The following is a 21,225-nucleotide window of genomic DNA, read 5'->3' as shown; positions in this document are numbered from 1 at the left end:
GGTTTGATTTCATGTATTTCCAGTGATTAAGCAAGTGAATCTTAAGGTGTCTTTTGATTTTGGACAAGCTTGTTTACTTTCGCTTTAAATCGAAATCAAAGTTATATAACCACTTTCTTTTTGTATCCATCCACATTAAGAAAGGGAAAAGAAAATACATGCATTGTGCATTTTGCATTTGACTGTGTGCTTGACGATTTAGAAAAATTTGCATTATAGTGTGTGCTCTATGATCTGTGTGAAAAGATTTGCCTTTCTTTTCCCTCAGTAGTTAAGGTTTTCAAAGTTGAAAGATTGAAAAGTTTGCTTCTCATCTTAGACTGCATTCAGGAATTTGTTATATACATCTCATGGTGATCCTTAAAGGCAAACTGATAAGCAAGATCAACATTAAAATAAATCCAATTTACATAACAACGCTTTGTAACATAACGCAAACACATAGAGGTCTAGGTAGAGACGTGTTCCGGCGTCGTTAAACATAGTGACTGTCGATCTCTACGAAGGTGGGTGATTCCTCCTGAGAGTCGGTGGCACTAATACGGACTTGTGCTCCCACGTACCGTCGAGTATATATTGGGAGACCCCTATAGGCAATTATCCTTTATCCATAGGAAGCCGTGTCGGCCGCCCTACTGATCGCGATGCAGTGAACACAGCATTCATGAAGATCGACCACCCGTACCGTAAAACGTATTCTGTGGTTTCGCGAAAAGTTTGGCACACCCTCTGCCTAGAACTCCGGAGCAGTTTCTTTTGGCCTTTTTCAAACTCTATAACTGAAAAAGTCCATCCGAGCATTTGTCACTTCGGGCTCGTTAAAACATCGAAGGCGACTAGAGTCATCTTTAGCTTTCTCTCGACTCTTAAAACATGAAAAAGCAAGTTTGTGTCTAAAAGCGTCGTTAATAAAATTTATTTTAAGCGGAACAAAATCACCTGTTATTCCCACGTTGATCTTTCAGTTGAAAAGTATGGAGCCCACCAACCAAGGAGGCAACCTTGGCGGAAGTCCAAATCCCTTCTCCTCTTGGGGAGATGTTGGTGCGCCTCATATGGCAACATTGTCACTTCCAGGATTGACAATTGGCCTACCTGTATGGCTCTTTTCAACTAATGTAGTCCAGATCGCCACTAATCCTGAGCAGTCGAATCAACAGTCAGACCAGTCTAGGACTACCCACCAGCCTTCCACTTCTTACAATACTTCCTCTGATCCTTCATCTTCGCAAGGTAGAGCTGGCGAAAGTCAGCCTCCCAAGGAGAAGAAGGAAAGGAAGAAGAGAGAAAAGAAGCAGAAGGAGCCTATGGCGAAGGCGACTGGGGGCAAGCAAAAGACAGCTGACAAAAACCCACACACTGCACCGACCGGAACTAAATTGTCGTGTGTCATTTGCGAAGGGGCCCACTTCCATCGTGATTGTCCTTGTATTCCCCGGATACTAAGGGACTGGTCCCCAAGATTGCACAATCCGGTAGCATCAACCTTTGGCAGTCATGTTGATTGCAGTCCGTCAACTAGCGAGAGTGAAGGACGAAGAGGGAGACCAAGATCACCCTGTATATTGTGTGAAGGCGAGCATGCCATCCACAGATGTCCATTCTTAGATGAGGCAAAGAGAGTTTTGGAAGATCGTCCGGTTTCGCCGTTACGACTTCCTCCTGGATACCAAAAACTCGCGCCTAATCCCTCGATAGTTGAAAATCCAGCTGACCCGCCCAAGTGGTCAGCTGAAGTGTCGGTCATTGAGAATGAACCTACTGAATCCAGACCAGACGAAAGTCTAAAGGTCGAAACGGCAGTTGACCCGGTTCTTCCTTCAGAGGTTTCATCGTCCAATGACTCTGTCATTGAAGACCCATCTTCAAATGACACCCTCACTGAAGAGGATAAGGATGACACCGTCCATATTCTTTTCATCAACACAGATTCTGATGAGCATCAGGGCAATGCGCCCATTCCTTTATCGCAGGAAGGAACATCGTCAGGGTCGTATCCGGCCGTATATTCGGTCCCACCACCAAGCAACCTAGTTGTATCCTTTGATTGGAATCAACTAGGCAGACCCCGGTTACCAGCCAGTATCCCATTCAGAATCATAGTCCAAATCTACAGAATGGTGATGGCTGGAACTATCATTGATGAAGGGGCATCTGTGAGTATCCTTTCCTCTGTTGCTTGGAAAGCACTGGGTTGCCCGGCGCTTTTACCTGAGATGAGAAATCTATCAGGTTTTGATAAAGGAACCAGTCACCCGTTAGGGATTCTCCCCAATGTTCCGGTTACATTGAAAGGGAAAACAGTTCGCATGAACATCATGGTCGTCCAGGGACCCTTGGCATATAACTTACTCCTTGGACGAGACTATATATATTGCATGGAGGCAATAGTGTCCTCACTCTTTAGAGTCATGTGTTTTCCGCACGAAGGAAGAATGGTCCAGCTAGTAGACCAACTTTCATTTCCAGGATCACGCATTGCAAATAGTCAAATACCATCCCTTAACGGTTTATTCGCTCAAGGAATGCCACCGCCCCCGGTTCTACTTCCCGATGAATGCGAGTAATTCGGAAAGAAAGAACTGGGACCCAGGGGGCATGCACCCTGGCCTGCCTCGGGCAGAGAAAACCTTAGGTATAAAGTTAATTTCCGCAGAAGGATGGACTAGTCCGTACCCCGTCCGGCAGAGGAAGAGTGGGTTGTTCTAGGATAAAATTCTTTTGTCAAAGTTATGTGAGCGAAGCAATCGCTCCCTTTGTCTAAAGAAGTGGGCTCTCCTAAGGAGGGGGTCTATTTGTGGCAGCAAGAAGCCACCATCTTTGAATGTCAAGCCTCACCCATTAAAACAAGCTGTTTTGAAGGATAAGTAGGGGCAGTCTTCAAAGAAAGAGATGAAATTGCTGCAACAAGTAGTCACCATCCTTAGCAACCTAATGATAGACATCGCCGAAAAGAGAGTTTAGTTTGCGGCAGCAAACAAAACCATTTTTCGGATAATAAGTAAGAGATGGCAGAATCTCGAAATTATACTTTATACCTGGGGGCATGCAAACCTTTTGGAGTGCAAGCACGGGACGACTATTTATTTTTTTAAATTTTTAGGTCCTCCCTTTAAACTTGTAGGTCTAACCCGTTAAACTCGTAGGATTAGCCGTTTCTAGCTTGCATAAAGAAAGGATGAAGGGCAAAAGTTAAAACCTGCCAATTTGGAGTAATTAGTGAGGTATCGCTCCTTAAATAAGATTACCTCACCTAAAGCATTCCTTGTATTAAGACTGGTATAATTCGAGCAGTTTTAGCAATGTTCATGCTCGTTAAAAAATAAAAGCAATCGTCGAGCAGTTTTTGTGCAGAAGTTCATGCTCGTTAAAAAAATAAACGTAAATTGTGAGCAATCTTTCCCTAGCAATTCAAGCTCATCCAGAAAAATGAACCGGTAAACAACCTCGAGAAATGTAACCTTTGAAAGCCATATTAAAAGCCCTTGGTCGTGTTTATATGCCATCACCTCCATCTGTTCATTTGGCCAATCGTTCACCTCCATATGTTTGTTTACCCATTTTGAGGAACAGCTGCGAAGAGTGATTTCACTTAGCCATCCTTGTGACACTGCCGTGATTGGAGAATTCCAACCTGTACCTGGAATCTGCTGCTATCCCTGTTCATCACTCGTTCCTCAAAAGACGAGTCTTCTTTGAGCACTTTTCACTGACTCGTAAAATATGAAAAGTTTGCCGAGTTTTGGCCTTCCAGCTCGTTAAAGCGACCGGAAAGCTATCCCTCCTCTAGATTTTAATCTTTTTGGACCTGAGGGATTATTGCACAAAAAGATCGAGCGCTTGTTTGTTCGGCTCGTTAAAGCAACCGAAAATTCATCCCTTCTGTATTGTTTTAAACTTTTTCGGACTTAAGGGATTAGATGACGAAAAAGGAATTTTGGAGTTAACTTTTCGTACCTTTTCAGACTCTCTAAAAATGAAAAGGACCGAGTTTTCCTTGTCGTTAGACTCGTTAAAATGATTAAATAGCGACAAACTTGTCTTTAGACGAGAACGAGTTTCCCTATCGCTAGGCTCGTTAAAACATAGCGATGGGCTTGCCCGAAGGGCAGGTTATAGAACAAGCATATGTTATCCTCCTCAAGCTTGACAAAAATAAAGAGGTACTGGTCAGCAATGACTGGGGAAAAATTGGGAGAACCTCACAGCATTAATGGTTGCAAGTCGCTCTTGAACATGACACTTTGTCCTCCGTAGCACATCGGGTTGGGTTGTTTCATTCACCGGTCACAGAATCATGGTCCTCGCCACACCATCCACCATTGGGGTAATGCTACCAATCCATCACATCAGTGTCGTTATATGTTCAAGAGATGTGGTTCTGTAAAGAGTCAACCGTGTTCCACCCACTGCCATACATTATCCTTCATCCACTTCATGACCGCCACCCTGAATCATACATCACAGTTTGTTTTCACCTCATCATAATCACTAGCTCCGTTCCGTGTCACTGATGTGGGATTCATTAAGGCCCTCCTTTGACGGATCGCTCCTTGTCGACATCAGCTCATTATCCAAGGAGTTGATCTAGGAACACCCCCCTCAGTACTTTGAAGCTTGCATGCCTCAATGGCAAGTTTCTCACTTCCGGCGACAGGTATACATCAATAACCTTCGACCAGAAGATTTTGCATGGTGGTCGACGCCAAGTCCTTTATTCCCACCATGTAGATTGTACTGCCATACCTTGAGGGTCATCATCCTTATCGGTGATTCCTCTCGCGCTTGTTAACGGTTTACATCATTGACCGGTAATCAAGCGATGTCTTTCCATGTTCGACTTCAAGAAATTCTCACATGGATCGACTTGTACATCGAGTGAAGATCGGAAGAGTTTGAAGACCCCGGATCTAGTTTCATCCATCCGGGCTGCGATATATATTCAGGACATAAAGACATTTGATATGTACATCATTACAGCAGATGATCATCCTTCTCAAAGGATGATAATTTCGGCAGAGGAATATCAGTCTACATCAGACGATCGTCTGTTCTATGTACCAAAATGTGTTTATAAAGCTGAGCATGGGAATGCCCGCCTCAGCTAGATCATGAAAAATGTATGAAAAATAATGTATTGTATTGTATCTTATTACAGGACACTTCTCAGCAGATTGAATGAACTTCGGATCCTCTCAATAAAGCATTTCACCCGATAAATGACCTCATACTTTAGGGGGCATCTGTTATAGACAATTTTGTGCCTTACAGCAATAAGCATGAATTGTCAATAATCCAAGGGATCCAAAGTTCCCTAAACATGATGTTCCTACCCCTAGAGGAACAAGGTCAGCAAACCAACAGCTCTCAGATCAGTTCTCCACCTGAAAACACTCAAAAACAAGCAATCCTGAAATCAAAGCAGGTGCTCCACTAGGCTTCTGCGCTGAAACACAACTGCTCCATGGTGTACCTGCGTTGCAAAGCAGGTAGAACAAAGCCCACCTGCGTTGGGCGAGTTTGGACATGTGGCACAGTGAGTCATTGCTTTGGAATCTTCCAAAAATGACACTTGGGTCAGGTATTTCGCCTTGTGATGAGTCAGAGGCTTTGTTTCTCCAAGTGGAAGCAAGGTTCACCAAGTGGACTCAAGAACTGGAGATCAACTGAAGATTAACTGAAGAGAGAGAGGACACAAGGCAGCTACACATCAGTTGCAAGCTGACTCATCCTTTCTCAATTCATCTATATATTGAGCTCTCTCCTATGAGCTCAGGAGGCTGGAATTTTGGGCAAAGTAATGATATGCTGTTGGTTTCATTCTTGAGTTATTGGGTGATTGTTTGAGAGAGGTGAAGAAGAGCAATTCTTTCTGCTGGGAGTTGTTGCTGGGTTGGAGCCTGCAATGGTTGTAATCCTCTCAGAACCTTTATTTCTTCATTAATAAAAGCTATTGAGGTTCTTCTATGTGCTCTTGTTTCAATTATGTATTGTGATGATTGCATGTTCGGTTTACACTAATCCATGAACCAGTTATGATTGCATGCCTCTTGTAGTTTCCTTCTTTGTTGTTTTGCAGGATCTCATTGCAGCTGGGCGAGCAGAAGGACAAAGAGCTAGGAGCAAGCGGCCAAAGAGGAGAGTTTGGATTCGACATTAAGCGCAAGGCAACGGTTAGTGCTTCCTCCATTCTCTTTTGCTTTCATAAAGAAGTAAACCTTCAGTAGTTTGTTTTACAGTTGTTGCTAAGGAACTGTCACCCTTAGAGTGGGTTAGGGTCATCCGAGTCGGATACTTTTCCCTACAACACCAGGACAGCACATAGCTAGCAGGCTGTAGCAATGCGAGAGGCACAAGTGTTTTGCACAGTGCTAGGTGGCACAGAGAGGTGTGCAATGGTGCGAGATGCATGGAGATGTTGCAGTAGCACAGATGTCAGAGAGGGAGCACTTGTCAGCAGCAGGTAGAGCTTCAGCATCAGAGGATGTTTCTATCCCAACAGGGAGGTCAGTTGGGAGGTGCAGTGCGGATGCAATGCTGGGAGATAGAACCAGCAGCAGCACGGATGCAGTCAGAGATCAAAGTGACAGAGGCTAGAGTAGTCAGATACTGAAGAGCACAGAGATGCAGAGTTTCAGTCGACAGAGGCAATAGCAGTCAGAGACTTTGATGACAGAGCAAGTGGACCAGCCAGATGTGTTGCATGGAGAACATTCCAGAGTTACAGGATCGGGTTTGAGAGGAAGCCTTTCTTGTTGAGAGGGAGTGTTGAAAAGTGTGCAACAATAAATGCTTGTTGAGATTACAACAAGATGATGGAGCTTAGTGAAAAGAGTCGCCTTCACTAAGTGGGCCCGCAGGCTATTTTTGGCGCAAGTCTATTTTTTGACTATGTCTATTTTTAGACATATGGATCATGTCTATGTTTATGGATGATTGATCAAGTTGGGAAAAATAGATGGACTTCTATTTTTGATGAAAGTGTGAGTGATCACAGTGTGAGTGATCAAAGTCTATTTTTAGACTGGCTGTCAAAAATAGAAAAATCAAATATTATTATCTCACAATAATATTTGGACTATAAACTTGATCTTATTCTCTTGGAGCACTTCAGTTTGAGCTACAGAGGTGGCACATGCAGCTGTCAGAAGGAAATACGCTTTTCTTATGAGTCAGTTGAGTTGTTGCATGCATGACTTTAGTTAGAACTCAAGTGAGTTGAGTTTAGTGGACTGGAGGTACAGTTGATGGAGTTGTGTTCAGTTTGACTTAGTTAAACTAGTTGTAGTTAGTCTAACTGCAGATAGACTAATGATGAGTTGTTAAACTAATTATTAACTCATAATGCAACTATAGAATACATCAGTTAACTCAGTTGCATGTCAGTGCATGTTCAGTTCAACAGGGACAAGTGGTAGAGAATCAGATTGCTATCAGTTGTGACTATAGTTGTGCATCAGATCTTGCACAATCAAAGGATTGAGTATGCCAATGAGTTTGCTCACGTATTTGGCCCACATTTTAGCCTTTGCTCACGTCCACAAAGAGTGAGTGACTATTTTGCAGGTGAAAATCGAGTTTGGGAAGCCATTCTCATCAGTTCTTGAGCAGGTATTGAGCAGTGGAGGCAGGCAAGCAGTGGAAGAGATTTGGAGATCAAATCTGAGCTGTATTGTGTGTAACAGGTGGAGATACTTGTGAGAAGTATTATGCTTTGTATTGTTACATGATTCAATCAATATAATATACAGATAGTGTGGGGTTTTTAGCAAGATGCTTTCCCCGGGATACATACTGTGTTTATGAGTTTGATTGATGCTTCTATGTGCGCCTGTGAATGTTTCTGCTTCTGTAAATTGATGATCAACGTAGAGGAGATTATGTATTATACATGTTCCACTTATAATTGTATGATCAGGATAATCTCTGTGAATATGTGTTAAATTATTCAAAATTTCTACAGTCAACATGTTGAACATGATCGTTCCAAGACTTGGTGTACATTAGTATATCATCAAAAAATACTAACACAAATTTTATAAGGGTGGGTTTGAAAATGGAATTCATCAAACCTTGAAATGTAGAAGGTGCATTGGTAAGGCCAAAAGGCATGACCAAAAATTCATAATGACCCTCATGAATTCTAAATGTTGTTTTTGGAATGTCTTCAGTCTTCATTCTGATTTGATGATATCCTGAACGAAGATGCAACTTGGTGAATTAAATTGCTCCATGTAATTCATCCAATAATTTGTCAATGACAAAAATGGGAAATTTATCTTTGAAAGTGACTTGTTGAGCTTCCTATAACCCAGACACATGTGTCATAATCCATCCTTCTTGTGCACCAATACTACGGGAGCAAAGAAAGAACTTTGGCTAGGTTGAATTATACCAACCTCTAGCATTTCTACAACCATACGCTCAATTTCAGTCTTTTGGGCATATGGGTATTTGTAAGGCCTGATGTTTGGAGGGATACTTCTTGGAATCAAATTAATAGCATGATCATGATCATGAATAGGTGGGAGGCCTTTGGGAGTCTCAAATACCTTGGAATGATTTTCCAAAACCTTTTGGATATCTGGAGAAATAGATGATTTCGATGCGGGAACCTCTAGTGAACATAATTGTGAAATTATGCCCTATTGTTCTTTCTTTAGAAGCTTTGTCATGTTGTTAGAGATAATTATATTTCCCAGTTTCCCTGTGATACCCCTTAATTCAAATTCCTTTCCTTCCCAAAAAAAAAATTCAAGAAAAGTTCTTGAAAATTAAAAGCTATCATACCCAAAGATTGTAGCCATTAGACTCCTAGTTCAACATCAACACCACCTATTGGAGTGGAAAGCATTGAACTATTCAATACATATTCTCCCATGGATAGGTTGATATTATGGTACTTTCCAGAGAAATTTATGATTCCTCCATTTGCAACCATTACTTGACACTCTGGTGCTAGATATAGGAAGCAATTCAATTCCTTGGCTATCTTATAATGAATATAATTATGGGTTAATCAATCAACACTATTACCTTTTTCTTCTTGATATGTCCTTCTATCTTGAGAGTTTGAGGAGTGGTAATTCTTTCCAATGCATTACAAGAAATGGTCAGATTCATTTCTTATTTCTCTTGGGTTGGTTCCTGGTGTATATCCTCTTCTTTTGACGTTTCTTATTCATTTTCTTCCTCCTCTTCGCAATCTATGTAAAATAATTTCTTCTCAGCGCACTTATGACCGTTAGTGTATTTTCTATCACAACTATAACAAAGCCATTTTTCTCTTTTTTCTTCGAATTGTTGAGGTTTCAACCTTGTAGGTTGTGGAAGGCTAGGGGCATCAACACTTCCATGTTTACAATTATGTGTGGTAGGCTTCCTTGTTACCATAATTTTGCTTTCAATTTCTCTTGCCAACTTGAATGCCTTCTCCAATGAATCAGGTTCCCAAAGGCGAACTTCATGTTGGATGTTATTAGTTAAATTCATTATGAACACATAAATCCTATGCTCCTCTAGAATATCTTTTACTCTTATATTCAATTTTTGGAAGTCCTCAATGTGCTCCATCATTGTACCCTTTTGTTTGAGATTTATCAATTGGCTAAAGAAAGTGTTGCTTTTTGTATCCTCATAATGTGTTATCATTTCCTCCATAAAATTTGACCAAGTGAAAATTTTTTACGAGAGAAAAGTCATCGATACTGTTGTCAATTCTGAACACACAGTACAATATCAAAACCACTTTGGAAGTTGGGATCTAGCCGTGCCAACTTCAGAGAGGGTCTCTATTTAATTTAGCTTTGTTTTAGTGTAAATTTTAGGCTAGTTATGATTGTACTTGTTTGTTTTGTTTGAAAGGTTTGGTTGATTTGAGTGTTATAATTCCATTGGGCTATGGATTCTATAAATAAAATTGGATTTTGCATCAATTTTTAGAGGAGTTCTCACAAGGCAAGCTAGGTTGCACTATTTGGATCTTTTCAAAAATTAAATGGATGGTGAAATAGCATAAGTGTAAGGTTCAATAGAAATCAAGGAGAAATTAAGAATTCCTTGATTTGACTTCAGTGGAAAATATTAAAATTACCAACAACCAAAATAGGGTGCTCTAAGTAACAAATCCTATTTATCACAGTTTATGTTGAATAATTCAGATATTTTAGAAAAACAAAGAAAGAAAAACAATGTTCAAACACATAAATAGAAGAGACACATCACCATTTGGTACACCACATGAATCCTGTGAAAGGTCCATGTATTATTGATTCTCCAGTACTTGTAAAAATACAATATACAAAGGAAATTACATACGGAAATCAACCCTTAATACTTCAAGCAGTGAAGTATTTATAGTGAAAATTACAAAAATCCCTTACAAAATCCTTGTCAAGCTGACAGTGTATTATTAGCCTAATCGTAAAAAATATAATCTAATCTTGGCAGAAGAATAGGCCACGTAGACAGTTGAAAAAGAAAGGTGGCCCTGTTATGATGGTTTCGGTTGCTGAGTCAACCCGAAACTGTGCTACATTTCTGAACTAATTGTCATGTTGGTTGCTACACTGGCAATTGTTTTGTTATTTCTGAATTATCCTTCAATCCAGTAAATCAACCAATTCTTCCCATCTCTTTTCATATGGTATTGTCAATTTTGTTACCCTGCAGTAAATTTCATCTACCTCTGTGTATTTGGAAAAAGTTGGCTTCATAGTAAAAATGTGTTTTACCTCATTCTCTACATAGAAATCATTTGACATGGTTTCCAAAAATGCCTTGGCTGTCATATTGCCCTTAATCCCACTGAACTTGATGTTGCTTCTAGCCATTTCTTTCATCTTCAGGATATAGTCTTCCTGAGTGATTAATTTGTCATTTATAACATAAATGTTGGGCAATCCCTTTTGGATCAATGCTTCAATTCTGTTAGTGAACTTGTTTACTTGCAGCTCCAAGGTTTCACATCTTTCTTCCAATTGATCAATAAGGTTCCTCTTTGTCAAGACTTTCTTGACTTCCATAATGGTCGCAGTTCTCTCACTGATCCCTACTTCTTTAAGCTCATACTTGGAATTTTAGTTCAAGAACCTAATAATGTTGGAGGCTTATGTGGTCATCTCTCCCAACTTCTCTCTTCCCTACGCAATAGTTTTTGTAGCCTTTTCTATCAGATATTTCTGCTCAAATATGATTTGGATAGAAGGCGAAATCTCATTCATAGAGTGTAGTATATTCAATCAAATGGTTTCCTTGGCCTGGACCAAGGTCTGACCAATTGAAGTGTCTATCTCTACCTTCTGCAACTTCTCCAACAATCTCTGGGATTTCTGCATTTCAGTAACCCGAGCAGCTTCAGCTTTGGCCTTTTTCACTTCTAAAGTTTTGAGTTGGCCCTAAAAAGTCTCAATCTCCTTTGACTGGAGTGACATGTTCTCCGGTGTCTTTATTACTTGTTCATCACTCACAGTCTGAGTGGAAGAAGTGGCCGTAGTGGTTTTCCCTATTGCTGGAAGCTGAGAAATGGGTATGGCATCCAGGGGGACAATGACCATCTTTTGACTGTCCTCTTTCTCCTTTATCATCTTCTCCATCTCTGCCTCCATCTATCTAATATGTATATTATGTTCTATGATCAGTTTCATCATATCTTCTTTCTGTGTTTCAATTTCTTCAATGTCCTTGGTCAATGGATCCTCTGTGGCTAACAGCTTGAGCTATTTTCTCAAGGCTGAAATGTCTAGGTTCCTCTTTTTAATAATCTCCTCAGCGGTATTAGCATCTTTGGGATCATATCCTATCTTAACCACCAAGTCTTCCAAAGACTTGATCCTGATATCTTTGGCTAAGTAGTACACTTTCTCCATCTTCAATTGTGGTTGAACATTGGCAAATGAAACCTGTAATTTAGATAGTGACATAGCAGTGTTATTCAAAGTGGAGGATATCATTTCACCAGTTTTCTTGTGCATATCCATTTGATCAATGGGATGTATGTCTTTAGTGTTGAATTCAAAAGTAGTACTCTTGTAGTCTGCTACTGATTTTGGCTGTGGAATTTGGGCCTCAATTAAGGCCATCTACATTTTTCCATGCTATTTGTCAAAGATTAACAACATACTACTCTGTGAGCTTGAGGTCTAATTCCAGAATTGGTTATAGGTACTATTTTTTAAAATCTCATTTCTGAGCTTTATCTCCCTGTACCTATCAAAAATTGTCTTCTCCCTTTCTGTTTAGACATTTTTTTATTCTAGCTCAGTTTCCTTGTGACCCTGTGAAGATGAAGTTCCAATAGGAGATGTTGTGAATTTGCTGGTTTTAGGTGGTGAATCTGTGATTATGATGGCAGCCTGCTCCTCAATCTCTTTGTCCAACTCTACTCTAGGAGTTAACTTTGTTCTCTTCCTGTAGCTGATCTTGAACTCTTTAGCTTCACTCCCAATTGTTGATGAAGATCCTTCTTCCCTCTGTCTTTTGATTGATTTTTCCTGAGGAGTGGGTGTCTACAAACTCAAAGTGGAAAAGAGTTGTTCTTCATCTTCCTGCAAAGTGTTTTCTGTCCATTCTAGCTTATTGGCATACTGCTCTATTTCTGGCCTTGAAGTATGAATGTAAGGAGTGCTTTTGTTCTCTACTCTGAGCTTTGAAATGATGCCATAGGGGTCATAAGACCATGTAAAGCTCAGACTGAACTTCATTTCTTTAAGTATCATGTCTGCTTCTTCACCTGTTGTTCTTGTGTTACACACAAACAGGCCCACCTATGTCTTTATTCTGAATTGTGACTTCTTCTTGGCCACTACAAAGTGGATGTCATCTGAATTCAGCATCTGTCTAATATACTCAAGGGCAAAAATCCTCATTGGGAGGTATTTGGGGAGTTTATAGGGTGCCAATTCACAACCATACACCCTGATTTCTGTATAATTTTGGTATAAATACCAATCCCCAGTCTTTTCCTGATCTGTCAAGTGCAGAATTCTCTTGATTTCCTCACTGATCCTGGGTTGTACTGCACTGTTTAGAATGTTCATGGCTAGATGAACAAAATCTTCAATGAACTTCTTATAAGTGAATTCTTGTTGTTCTCTCATGACCAATGAGGTCCAAAAGATCATTGGCTATTGATTTCCTGCATCATCAAGCTTCTGCAGTGAAAAACTGAATTTGTCTGACTGATAGTAAAGGAACATGTAAATCAAAATGGAGGTGTAATTAAACACCTATTCTGTAGGAAACTTTATGAATTGTTCATGAATACTATCAACCAAGAATTGACTGAAATTGAACACCAAGGAGGGCTTGTTGTCTATAGAAAATATGGAGAGGAATCCTAAAATGGGCTCATCTACCCACTGATCAGAATAATAGCCTAAAATGTAGGAAATCATGGATATAATTTGTTTGGCCTGATCAGGGAAGATGGAGGAAGGATATGGAGGATTCTTTTTAGGCAATTGGGCATTCTCGGGCAAGAAATTATCAAATATACTGGCTCTAGTGGTGAAATCCATTGTCTGATAAAGCTGGGTGAGGGCCTCTAAGGAGAAAGGAGCAGTATTTTCCATAGTGGGAGCCAACATCATTTGGTCAATGGATTGGGCAGTAATTGTGAAGAGAATGTCACCTGTAGGGGCAATGATAGCTCTTTGGGAAGGTACATAGCATGCTTGACACCTTCTGGTAAATTTTGGGGCTTGGAATGTCAAGGGGAAAATGTAATGGGGAAGGTTGGACTCCCAGAGCGCAATTTCATCAGTCTTATCTGCATGTTTATCCTCTAACCAACAATATAACTCAAGAAAATCATAGTCACATTGGGCTTCATTAATCCTATAATCCCTATTGGCCAGAGGGGTATGATCTAAGTCTATAGAAGGGGGTATCAAAGGGTTAACAAGTTTGTCTTGGGTTTTGGTATTTGGAGGCATGACTGTAACAATCTGAAAATAATAGTAAGAGAAAGGGTGGCTTACCGGGAATTAGCTGAGGTTGAATGAACTGTCAGAGAAAATAGAATAAAAACTAACAACTCAGATCTTTTTCAGGTCGAGAGACTGGTGGGAAAGGAAATCGTTGTGTCAAGTTATGAATAACTGAGAATTAACAGTGAAAGGGATAGCAGAGATGCTCAGGGAGGATTTTTAAAGAGCGAGGAGTGAAAATTGTTGGAGTTGGTGCGGAACCATTAAATTTCAAACAGTTACCCATGAAAATCAAATCAATGTCGAATGATTATTTGTCAAGAGGTCATTCAATAGGCCAACGGTTATGCAACGTGGCAGGAGGAGAGTGGTGCAGGAGTCGTGGTGGGGCGCAGTAGAGCGGGCAAGGGAAAGGTGGTTTTCGGAGGGGGCAGTGGGCGGTATATGGTTTTGGTGAGGGGGGGTACGAAATCACAAGAGGGCGACACGTAGGGGATGGGGCCCAGCGGGAGAAACAACTTTTTGGACCCCCACGCCCCCGAGTGGTAAAGGCAGGATGGAGGGGGGGGCGAAGGCGAATAAGGGTCGTGGATGAGGAGTGGGAGCTAATCTTGACGCTGTTGAATATAGTGTACTTTAACCAAATATGATAAAGAAAATTTATCTACATACGGTTTTTAACTTTTTCTTTCCCAACCTAGGATAAGTTTAAAAATAAACATATGAAAGTACTTTATTCCCATGGCGCACATATTTTCCTTTTTCATCATATCCTTAAAACTTAGGATAAAAATTACATATGCAAATATTTACCAATAATCTAATCTACCTACCCTTAACTAAACTAGCATTTTTATTTTTTCTCTAGGGTGCACTTAGACTAGCAAACCCACTTTATTTTCTTTTACACAAAATGAAAAACTATCTAACCTATCCCTTATTTCTCCAATTGATTCAGATTAAACAGTTGAATCAATGTCATTTTCTACCTAAATACTGATTTTCCCAGATTAAACTGTTGGCCAAATATTTATTCTCTAACCTAATTTATAGAATTTGAAAGGAGTTTAATCATGATTACACTATATGATTAAACTAAAAACTAGTGATTGTGGCATTTTGAACAAGCTGCACACAACTTTTATTTTTTCAGTGATAAAGAAAAACCATCTATGAGTAGTGGCATTTAGACTTGCAACACTTTCAGTATTATTCCTTTTTTTAATTTTCTTTCTTTTGGTGGGGTTCAATCTTTTCTTCTTTTTCAATATTCTTGTTTTTTTTCTTTGTTTTTCTTATTTATACCCTCTTTTCATTTTTTATTCTATTTTTTTCTTTTATTTGGAAATCATTGGCAGATTGACAAGTATTTACAAAATAAGATTCCTGAGATACAATACTCAATTACCTTGAGATCCTATAAATTATAGGACCCTAACAGTGGCTCCAGCTGGGGATGGCACTCTCCCTGTGAGGTGCCAAGAACATTTGATCAGTAGCCTTGAGTGTTCTATTTCAGTAATATCCACCTCTGATTTCTTTGTTGCAGTACTTATGGTAACATATCAATAGAATCTTAGGGCCTTCTTTGCGGGCTTCAACTTCTGTTAATAGGTCACCCAATCCAAATAATAAATACAATGATATTTACAATGACAAATGCTATAAAGACTTCTATTGCTCAAAGAAATAGTGTTTGAGCATCATGCCATTCACAGGTCCACTAGGTAATTATATGCCATCTAAATTCCTAAAAAAAAATACATTATGCCCTTTGAAAGCATAAATGACATAAGTTCCCATCCATAAATTGTCAAATTTTCCATGCTTCCCTTTGTCTTATCTTCTGGAATCCCACTTTAAGACTTTATCACCCAAGGTGAAATCATCTGTTTTTGTCCTTCTGTCAAAAACTTTCTTGATATTCTCATGGATGACCTCAGCCTTATTATAACCTTCTTCCCTAGATTGTCTGATCAATTCTTCTTTGAATGTCATTTGGCTTAACCTACAATTCTTGAATTAACTTCATGACTGGAACTCCCAAAGAGGATGGAAAAACAATATCCATTCCATAAACCAATTGGTATGGTGACATGCCAATTGATTTCTTTATGGTGAACCTATCAGCCCAAAGTGTGTTTATCAGCTTGTTGTGCCATGACTTTTTGTTGCCTGCTAACAGCTTCTTAATAAGATTTACCAGACTTTTATTTGAAGATTCAGCCAACCCATTACCCTGTAGGTAATAATAAGTTGAATGTCCCAAAGTGATATGGTATTTGTTGCAGAAGTCTATCATTTTCTTAGATCTAAAGGCTGCAGCATTATTTGTAATCATCTTATTTGGACAGCTAAATCTAGGAAGGAGTGGCCTCAATCCATTTGGTGAAGTAGCCAGTAGTGGTAAAGATCCATTTATGTTGAGCAGAGGATGGTGGATGTATTTCTCCAATGAAACCTAATCCCCACTATTGGAAAGGGCTTTCAACTGATATGGGCTTCAAAGGTAGAGGCAAAATCTTTTTTTTCCCCTCAAAGATTTAACATTTGTGGAAAGAGGTTACCTTCTTATGAACATCTAGGAAAAGTGTAGGCCAGTAAAAACTAGTTCTAAGGATCTTATTGCCAGTGGTTTTCCAATACAGATGGCCACCACAGTCACCTTCATGGAATTCATGCATTGTTCTTTTTACATCATCCCTCAATAGACACTTTAGTAGAATACCACCAGCATCCTTCTAATATAAAACATTTTCTATGATGTAAAATTTAGCTGCTTTTAGCTTCAGAAATATAGCCTTTGTCTTTGTTAGACCATGAGAAGAATTTAAATTAAATAAAACATAAATAAGGTCTGCATACCAAGGTGAGATCATGAAAGCCTCATCTAGTTGTGGCATCGCTTGTTCCTCTTGATCATCCAATTCAGCTACAATGTTGATATCTAAAGCATTAAAATTAGATTCAACCATCAATTTGGCTAATCCTTGTCCTTTGATAAGCTTGGTTGGCTTAATTTCCATATCATATTCCAGAATGATGGCAATACATTTGCCTCTTTTGCCATCTGGTCCATTCCGTGTCAAAATATCTTTAACTACAACATTTGGTACATAAGCAATTATATGAGAATGAAGGATATATACTCTGAAATATTTAATTACTTTTATCAATGTGAAAGCATGTTTTTCCATTATATTATACTTGAGTGCAACATCCCTCAAGGCCTTGCTAAAGAAAGCAATGGGTTGTTCAAATCCTTCATCATTTTTTTGCAAAAGGACAGTTGCAACAATATGTTCAGAAGCAAATGAAAAAATTATGAAATCCTTAGTGAAATCTGGACTGATAAGGATTGGTTCTTTTGTCAATGCTTGTTTAACTTGGTCAAATGATTTCCTAGCTTCAATGTTCCATTTGATTTCTGAATCTCGTTTTAGCATGTTTGTTATGTTTCTGAGAAGTTTTGCAAGGTTAGGGATAAATATTCTCAGGAAGTTTATTCTACCAATAAATGATTGAAGTTCCTTAATGTTTCTTGGATGATTGATTTTTAGAATAGCTTCAATCCTTTTAGGATCATTTTTAATACCTTCCTTAGATATGATATGACCAAGAAGTTTTCCCTCTTCAAGGCCAAACACTATTTTATTAGGATTTATTGAAATCCAAAACCTTCTACATTTTTCAAATACTCTTCTCAGATGTAACAAATGTTCTTCATCAGTTTTAGAATATACAATTATGTCCTCTAGATAGATCACGATAAATCTGCCAATTTCATCAGCAAAAGCAATATCCATTGCTCTCTGAAATGTGGCTCCAAAATTCATTAATCCAAAAGGCATCTTCACATACATGAAGGTATCCCATGGAGTAGTAAAGGTTGTTTTATCTTAATCCTCTAGATGGACTAAGACCTTATTATAACCCGAGAAACCATCTACTAAAGAAATCCTAGAAGATCCAACTACCTTTTGCAGAATATGATCCATTTTAGGTAAAGGATAGTTGTCCTTTAGGGAGACTTTGTTAAGGTTTCTAAAATCTATGCACAATCTGATTTCACTTGTTTTCTTCCTAGTTGGCACAATATTGGAAACCCATTTAGAGTACCTAAGAGGAACTATGATTTTATAGTCATACATTCTTTTGATTTCCTTCTCAATTAAAGGCATCATAACCGGATTTATTTTGTGAAGTTTTTGTTTAGAGGGTTTATGATCTTCTTTAATTGGAATTTTGTGTTGTATAATTTATGTATCATATGTTTTAAGATATTCATAGCTCCAAGCAAAAACATCACTAAATTCCTTGAATAAAGCAATGTACTTTTGTTTTTCAACAGCTAGGATTGATTTAGACAGTTTTATGATTTTGGGGTCTTTTTCAATACCTAAATTACAATCTTCAACTATTGTTCCTGTGGGCTCAATCTTAGGCTTTTTAGCCACATCATTGAAATCAAATAATTCTTCTAATGGAACTAGGCCTCTAGGAAAAACATTATCTTTGAGTTGGAGTGTTTCAAATCCTTCTTTTTCAGTGTCTATTTCAAGCAATTCTAATTTATATATAACTTTATTGATGGGTGTATTTACATCTGAATTATCTAATTGCCTTTCTAGATTAGAATGTACAACAATTTGACTATCTACTTCAGATTACAAATCAATACTATCATCTTCAAATTCATCTTTGGATTGCAGAAAGCTTTCAATCTGTTTATCATTTCCAAACACCTGCCAATACCTCACGTTATCTGGTATTGTTGGTCAATGTTTCACCTCCAATACATATTCTTTATTTGGATAAGGAATTTTACAGGAGATGGTGGAAAAATCCAGACTGTTTGGAATGATATTTTGTTTTCTAGGAATTGCAGAAAGGTCATATTCAATAAAACTTTCTAGAAAATCAAGCACGACATTTATGTATGCTTTCATCCTAGGATGTTTGGCTGAATATTTTCCTTTAATTGGTTTTATAATTAATTTAGCATCCCCTTGCAGGAAAGTGTTCCCTCTGCGGACAAAGGCAACCCCTCTAGCCCTAGAGTGGGTCTAGTCACAACAAGGACAAAACAACAATTGATTCCCTTAAATAATCATTGTTGGAGGCCTACCTCAACTGGTGGTCGATGAAGTTCCGTTGCACTGCTCTAGCTTCCGCTTCCTTCTCCTCAATGAGTGATCAACCTGAAACAATGCAAAGGAAATAAAACAAAGCACATAACCAGAAAACAACAATGATCTATTTACTCACAAAGTCAAGAAGTCATGAGCTATCAAGTAAATTACATACAAGACATAGGAAATCATCATTGATTGTATTAATAATGAAACAAGAGTAAGCTTACAACCAGGTCTTGACGTCGCAAGCCTTCTCAGAGGGTCCAACCAGTGTGTTTCTCCAAGCATTCACTCTCAAAGATGGGTCTCCCAAATAGCAATATCTCTCTCTCTCTCTCATTCACAAGCTTTACACAAGATTAAGGGCACTCCACACCTTCTTGCAAACTATAAAGCAATCCCACACTTGTCACACTCACACCAACTATCTATCAAACTCAAAAACAGCAGCAGCACTATGCAACTAAAAGAACTTGCAGATTATGGCAATGGTGAGTGATTTTATAGGAGAAGGAGTCTCCATGAAATGAGGGAGAGGGAGCTTATCCTCAAGACAAGCAGCACGAAAGATGGAACTACCTGTTGAGCCTCAGACCTGCACTTCTTTTCACATCCTCTCAGCCTCCTTTTTCATTCATTTCCCTCATTTGTCACTCATTTCCTCCATCAAATTGCTTAAATCATTGTATTTTAGGACTTTCACATGGTTTATTAATTATGCTAATGACTGTGATGTTGGATTAGAATTTTGGTTCAAGACCTGCACTTTTCGCAACTCACACAGACTTTACACAGCTGATCCCAGTTTCCGCAGCTGATCCCAGTTTCCGCAGCTGTTTTCTTAAATGGCATGATCCAGGTGTCCTCCGGTCAGAAGAGCCACATGGGCAAGTGCGTGGAACCAAGGACATGGTGTGTGTCCTTCCAGCTCAGCCAAATCAGTTATAAACACCCATGGTCAACGAGGGGGAAACTACGGTCAACAAAGGTCATTGGCGGTGGCACGGCTCTGCGTGTTCAGTTTTAGAGCACGTGAAGCACAGCTGGCCTCTTCCTCAGCCACGCAGATGATGGGGAACACGAATCCAACAGGAGATTTAATGCCCACCTCGACCGTTGCCTAAATCCGTGGACTGTGCTAGATTACGTGTTTTTCACACAGCTGTTAGAATAGCGTAGTTTGTGATTAAGTTAGTTTTGTTTTTCTGCTATAAATAAAGCGTATCTGAACGCTGATTAGTTAGCTGTTGTTATGTAATTTTGATCCCCCACTGTACTCTTTATTTTGCTACATAATATATGAGAAGACCGTTCTGTTTCTAAGCGTGTAACTGATCTTTTGAGTTGGCTGGAGTAGGCAGAGGGCCCCTGTTTACTAAGGCCTGTACAGTGCTTTTCGTTTCCTGCATTTCTTCTTATTAGTTTATGTATAATAGTTGTACAGAATGCTTTTGATTGCTATGTTTTGATCATGTACAATAGCTGTATATAACTTTGAATTCTACTCATTTATATTTCTGCACTTTTCCATGACTGATCAGTGTGTTTTTGCAGATTTCTTAGGTGCCCGGGACAGTTTTCTTACTTCTCTTTTTACAGCTAGTGCCATTTGTGATCGTCTTATCTAGACTGCTGATCTTTATTTTTGATTTCCATTAGTATCATTGCTTTAGTTTGCACTTTATTTTCTGCTCGTAGCTTATCAAGTTGTTTATCTTTTGATGGCTCTTTTTATCATAATCAACTAACTTTTAATGGAGCCAGAATATCACTTAAGTGCAGCTTGGTTTACTTTGTTTTAAGACTCACATTGCTAACTTGCTCATAACTCTTTCTTATATGATCAATCCAGCTGAAGGCAGAAAGGTTAAGGGAAAATTAAGTAGTGTGATTTGTCACTTAGATTGTACATTGCTTAAGATTTAATTGAAGAGTTAAAGTAGTTGTTCTTGTTTTTAATTGAGTTAATATAGATGTCATTTTCAATCTCATTTTTATCAGCAGTAGAGGTACTGGGCCAATGCCATTGGTCTTTTATTTGATGCTTTCATTTTCCTTCAAGAGTTAATTTCATTTCAGTTGTTATTCAAAGCTTTCTGGTAGATCACTTTTAAGTTTTAAGAAATCATTTAGTCGCCACACACACACACACACACATTCAC

The sequence above is a fragment of the Pinus tabuliformis genome, chromosome X (assembly GCF_031772625.1).
Source record: "Pinus tabuliformis cultivar Carrire ecotype Pingquan chromosome X, CPIR1, whole genome shotgun sequence".
Classification (NCBI taxonomy): domain Eukaryota; kingdom Viridiplantae; phylum Streptophyta; class Pinopsida; order Pinales; family Pinaceae; genus Pinus; species Pinus tabuliformis.
The sequence above is the reverse complement of the archived record's forward strand: the minus strand, read 5'-3'. Positions refer to the sequence as shown.